The 5,916-nt window shown below is 37.9% G+C and overlaps 1 long non-coding RNA gene across 1 annotated transcript; it reads right to left on the reverse strand.

Annotated features, from left to right (window-relative positions):
* Positions 1–789: 789 nt before the first annotated feature.
* Positions 790–5,478, reverse strand: LOC114651383 (uncharacterized). The gene is made up of 4 exons (XR_003716133.2): positions 5,300–5,478; positions 1,866–1,954; positions 1,624–1,785; positions 790–1,151 (listed from the first exon to the last, which is right to left on the reverse strand). It is a non-coding gene; the product is annotated as an uncharacterized LOC114651383 (long non-coding RNA).
* Between the last annotated feature and the right edge of the window lie 438 nt (positions 5,479–5,916).

Below are 5,916 nucleotides of genomic sequence, written 5' to 3' on the forward strand. Positions count from 1 at the left end.
TGGGAGAAGCTCAGACAAGTTCTGTCCAAGATGAGTGTTCTCCTTGATGATGTTTTTAGCCCTTCTTACACAGGGAATCTTGTATCGCTGATCAAGTGATGGCAGTTCAGTTCCATTGAACGTCTTGTGATGTTTTTATGATCCACTACAGGGCTTTTTTGGCAGGTTTGGTGCAGCTGTTGTACCAGGCTTTCATGCAGTTAGTCAAAATAAGTGTGTATATATGTAAAAATGAACTGTTGATGCACTTTTCATCCCTGGAAAAACTCTTTAAAAATAACTTTACATATTATTAATGAAATACACATGTCATAGGGCATCATGGTTTACAAAATTTTGTTGCGGTGATACTAGTGGATTGCATAAACAGTCTTTTTAAAGAAAAAGAAATCTTCATTTCATGTCTAACCCACATAAAGCACAACCCCAGCACCATCTTCTGTGATACTATTGCTCGTCTTGTACTCAAATTTAAATGGCTTTTATTCACCCATATAGTGTCTTAAATGTGAGTTAATAACTGAATAATGAAAAAGGAAACACACTTTTCATGCAAATTTTATTGAATAAATGTTATGAGAACAGCAAAAGTGAACAATGTGAGAGCAATGCACCTAAAAAAAACATTTGTCAAATGTACAAAAAAACCCAAAGAAGTAAAAAAAATCACCACATAGCTTTAACATATTTTACCCAGAGCACAGAAAATTTAAAGTTACATTGTTTTGCTATTTTGATTATTAAAATTATTCCACAAATAACTTCTAACATATTTTAATACTAATAAAGCCCAAACTGCTAAACTGCTTAACAAATATATATAACTTTATCAAAACGAAAAAATATATATACAATTAAAAAGTACACAAGAGGAAAATTGAAAGGTCCTTCTCCTTAAATATATCTGATGGTCAGATGGCCCTGTTGAAGAACACAAAAAGGTCAAGTTGGTCAGGATGCTTGACAAAACAATGTCTCAGGGTCACAAGGTCACAGCCTCCCCAGGCCCCTGTGCACATTCTCAGCAAGCATACTGTTGTGGTGTTAATCCAATTGCAGCTCCATTTCAAGAGGGTCTTCAGAAATCTTCTCTCTTCAGCACCACAGTCAGTTGCACGAGACTTGACCAGGGTGCATGGCAAAGGGCATCACTGGACAAAAAAAAGAAAAACAGCAAAAAAAAACAATTGTTATTATCTGGTGTAAATCTTTCAAAGTGTATGCAGTTCCATTCATAAACCAGAAGTAAATCATAAACTGATAGAAATGGGAATTAAGCAGAGGTGAAGTTTAAAAATGGAGTTTTAAAAGTATTTTGAAAGGTTTTTCATTTATAGCCGGCATTCTATATTTTTGGTGTACATGTGCAAGCTGCTTCACCAGTTCTTTCATAAGCAAATTAATGGTTGTGCATTAAAGATTACACTGAGGAGTGATGGGGGAGAGACAGTACCAAATACAGGAAGCGACTAAACTGTTCAGAGCTTTTTATGTAATGAATAGTATAGTACTTTAAAATCAAATCGTGAAGGAGACAGCCATCCAGTTTATTAAAGCTAAGGTCAAGTAAATGAGCTTGGAATATGGAGAAAAACAACATGTAAACAAAACAAGATACATTACCCCAGAATACTTGGCAATGACGCAGTAGATTCAGACCCAAGACTCAAATGAAGGATTCTGGAAGCACTGGGCAGTAGCATCATCTTCCATTCTAACAGATATCACAGCATTCCCTCCTTCTTTAATTGCTGCCCTATCTTTCAGTTAAATTCTTCCACTTCACTAAGGCAAGTAAAATATAAAAATAATAAACAAGAAATATTTAAACACTTACTTCAAACATTCCTAGACTTGACTTTTACCTGATACTGTATTCTGGGCCACCAAGAAATAAGTCTTCTGCCTCCTGTCCTGATACACCCTGTAGAGCAGCCAGGGCATGGATGATGGACTATCCAAAATTAAGAAAGAACAGAATACAAAAGTTGCTTGCATGTAACTGAAATATGACCACATCACATTATAAGTGAAGGCATACACCAATTACCCAGTAACAAAGCATAATACCCCTAAGAATGTGTGCTTTACTTTGCAAATGAAACAGCCTGGCTTTGTTTCTATTGAAACTCATACAATGAGAAAAACACAACAGTTACTGGGATTGCGAGGATTCACACACAGACTAAAATATTGTGGTCTAATGTTGGGGAGTTGCATGAGAAAAAACACATTTTAACATTCGTTAGTGGATACCAATTTACTTCATTCTTTAAAAGAATTGTAAAATTTAGACACCTGATCTGAGATACATCTAGGCAGTTCAGATTTTCATATTCCCAAAAAGAGAAAACCTACTAATCCATTAACACTAGAATTACCAGAGCCTACGAAAAAACTCGTAGATCCGGCCCACCTTAAATCGCTTCTTAAAACATTTCTCACCTCTCCGCCAGCGTCTTTTGTCATCTAAATGTACTGATAAAGACAAGCTGCCAGCAGCCGGCTATTCCATCCCCCCAATGACTTAGAACGTAAACAAGCTTTTCCCAGCTCTTGCCTTGATTGATTATCTGGGAGTGAAGTGGAGTTTTAGAGTAGAAATAATAAGATTGTTATTTGGAACACACGCATTTCATATGTGTTGCATTTCTACAGTAATCTGTGTAAACACATTGTTAAAACAGAAACGGTTTACAATATTCTAGTAGCAAATGACAAAATGTAGGCATAAACTATATAATGTATGAAGCCTGAAGTCCAAATATCAAAGAAACACTTTCACAAAAGGTACAAAAAAAAGCCACCGCCAAAAAAAAAACGTCTTAGTGTGAGACATTGACATGACTTAACTATCACTGCTTCCGTGGCGTAATAGTCGCTGACTGGGAATCAGAAGGTCATGAGTTCGATCCTGCACAACTCCCATTTGAGAAGTGTTCTTATTTTCACTATTTTAGAATAAAATGATACATTTGATTTCAGTCTGTAACAGCCGGTGTAATTTATGGTATTTATAAAGGTTAGCTTTATTTTTTTTAAATTCACTTTTCATTGTCTCAGTCGCGTTCAGGATCCATCCCTACCGCCCCCCACCTGACACTGCTGTTTTTACATAAAGACGCGCTATAGTTCTGCAGTGTATCACGATACATACGACCGCGTGTTTTTTTCCCCCAGTATTGCCAGTCCCCACGTGTTGCTGTATGCTGTTTCTTTTGTATTCCAGGACATGCAGAGGAAAGCATAGTAAAGAGCAGTAACTTCAGCGCTATATGCAATCATCAGACACTCCCCATCGGACACTGCTGTTTTCACATAAAGACGCGATAATGCTCTGCAGTGTACTTGTGACTGCATTGTCGTACCAATGCTTGCGAACTGAAGTGTCTGCATGCACTTTTCGTGGCATTATACGTGTATTTTTTGAGCATGCCCATGTAGCTCAAACACAGGAACATATGTTGATGTAAAAGTATAACAAAACAAGTGCACTTTTATTCAAGACTATAACTGAAGAAAAAAGAAAGCAAGTTACAGTAGGTGGAATGCTAAGAACTGCTGATTTCCATTCTGTGCTATATAACTGTTAACATTTGAATCTGATGATTGCATATAGCGCTGTCTGATTTAGTGTGTGCAAGAACATGCAGGTGGCCAGTTGCTGAGTGCTACAACGCACATTTTAAAAAAAGAAAGAGACAAATATATGTGACGTTTTGAAGAAATCATTTTATGACGCAAATAGTACCAATCAGAAAACATCGTCGAAGTAATGCAATATTATTTGAAAACGAACAGCGTCAGGTTGGGTGTGAAGTTATACTGGCGCTGTTTGAGTCAGATCAGAAGCTTATTTTTTCAAGATCCATAACACACAGAAAGACAGATCACTGCGTAATACAGAGACAGACAGGCAGAGATATACAAATAAACAGGGAAGGCACATGTACTGAAAGAAAAAAAAATCAACATGTGCGTTGTTTCTGCAGCACTGAATAAGCTCACCCGCTCTAACATCACCCCTCCCCCGATCTGACTCTCCAAGTAACAGCGCAAGTACAGACACAAATCAAGTGCATGTGTGTACTGTATAATATTAACAAAAAGAGCAGCTTACTACTGAAAACGGCAAATATAGGAGTGAGTGGGGATCGAACCAGGACTCTTGATTACACTTGGTTTGCGTCTGTACTTGCGCTGTTATTTAAAGAGCCAGATCGGGGGAGGGGCATGTTGATTTTTTTTTCTTTCAGTACATGTGCCTTCCCTGTTTGTTTGTATATCTCTGCCTGTCTGTCTCTGTATTACGCAGTGCTCTGTCTGTCTGTGTGTTATGGATCTTGAAAAAAATAAGTTTTAAGGACAGTTGTTCATGTTAATTGCAGTCTCAATTGTTAAAAAAATATTTTAAAAGGAGCATCCCACATGAAAATATAACGATCTCATTAACTGACAGTGCATACCAATTTACAAATTTTATGCCCGTTTGAGGTTAAAAAGAAAAAAAAGAAGTAACACTTTATCCCCAGCGGGGAATTGAACTCATGTTTGTGAGGCAGAGAAAAGCTACTTGGTCTGAGAGGCAAATCTTAGCGCGCTACGCCACGGAAGCTGTTATATGGTGTGTGAAGCTTTTGTGGAAGTGTTTATTTGATCTTAGGAACTCGGGCTTTACACATTCTATAGTTTATGCCTACATTTTGTAACATTTATTACTAAAATATGAAAAAGTTTCTGTTGTAGCAATGTGTTTACACAGATTACTGTAGAAACGGAACACGCATGAAATGCATGTATTCCAAATAGCGATCTATTATTTCTATTCTAAAACTCCAGCAGTTCAGTCACTCCCAGGTAATCAAACAAGCCATGAGCTGGGAAAACTTAGTGAACGTTCTGCGACGGTGGGGGATGGAATAGCCGGCTGCTCACTGCTCCTCTTAATCGGCACATTTAGAAGACAAAAGAGAGGTGAGAACGGTTTTAAGGTGGGCTGGATCTACGAGTTTTTTCGTAGACTCTGGTAATTCTAGTGTTAATCAAGTGTAAATCAGTAAACAACAGGAAAGTCCACCTGAGCAGTTTTTTTAATAACACAATTTATTAAAAGTTTTGCATATTTCAAAACATTCATGCGCGTTCATTGAAATCACCAGCCTATTTAAAACGGTAAATTTTGTAATATTCCAATTATTAAACAAAACGTCAGATAATCCTAAATATATCTAGATTATATTACAGTATATACTGTATTCTCAAAAATTGAAAAGCATTCAATAAACATTACATACAGTACCTTTAATCATAAAATTCACGGACACACGTCGTATTTCACTTCGCTCTCTGACCATTAAATTGTTGCTAAATTCTTCCCGTAAAAGATATTCTTTCAAGTCGTTGTAAAACTGAAAAGTCTTCATTTTTTCAAGAAGTGAAAAATATTCTTCTGCCAGGAGAAAAATTCAATATGCTCCTATTCTTTACAGCGTTCTTCTTTCTCCTTCTCACTTGAATGGCAGAAGTTCTATTTGTTAATGCAGACCGAGAAATTAAAATCCCGTGGTAACTTTTTTTCTCGTGTGTCGTAAAACATTCGACATGCGCAGAACAAATAGGGCAGCGTCGTGAAATTAATTTTAATTAAGCAGAGAGCGCGTGCGCGAGACAAATCAGATGGGGACTCGTGTCGCAAAGTAAAAAAAACGCAGATCGTGCAGGGTTGTACTAGTTAAGCTCTGCGCATGCATGCGCATGCGCGCGCAAATCGGGTAGGCACCGCAGATCGGGTAGCGACAGGCTCCCGTGCTTCTGAGAGACAGAGGGGGAGGGGGCTCGTGTGCTGCTGAGAGAGAGAGGGGGAGGGGGCTCGCGTGCTGCTGAGAGAGAGAGGGGGAGTGGGGAGCTGGGGAGGCT

This window comes from Erpetoichthys calabaricus, chromosome 4 (assembly GCF_900747795.2).
Source record: "Erpetoichthys calabaricus chromosome 4, fErpCal1.3, whole genome shotgun sequence".
In the NCBI taxonomy this organism is placed as follows: domain Eukaryota; kingdom Metazoa; phylum Chordata; class Cladistia; order Polypteriformes; family Polypteridae; genus Erpetoichthys; species Erpetoichthys calabaricus.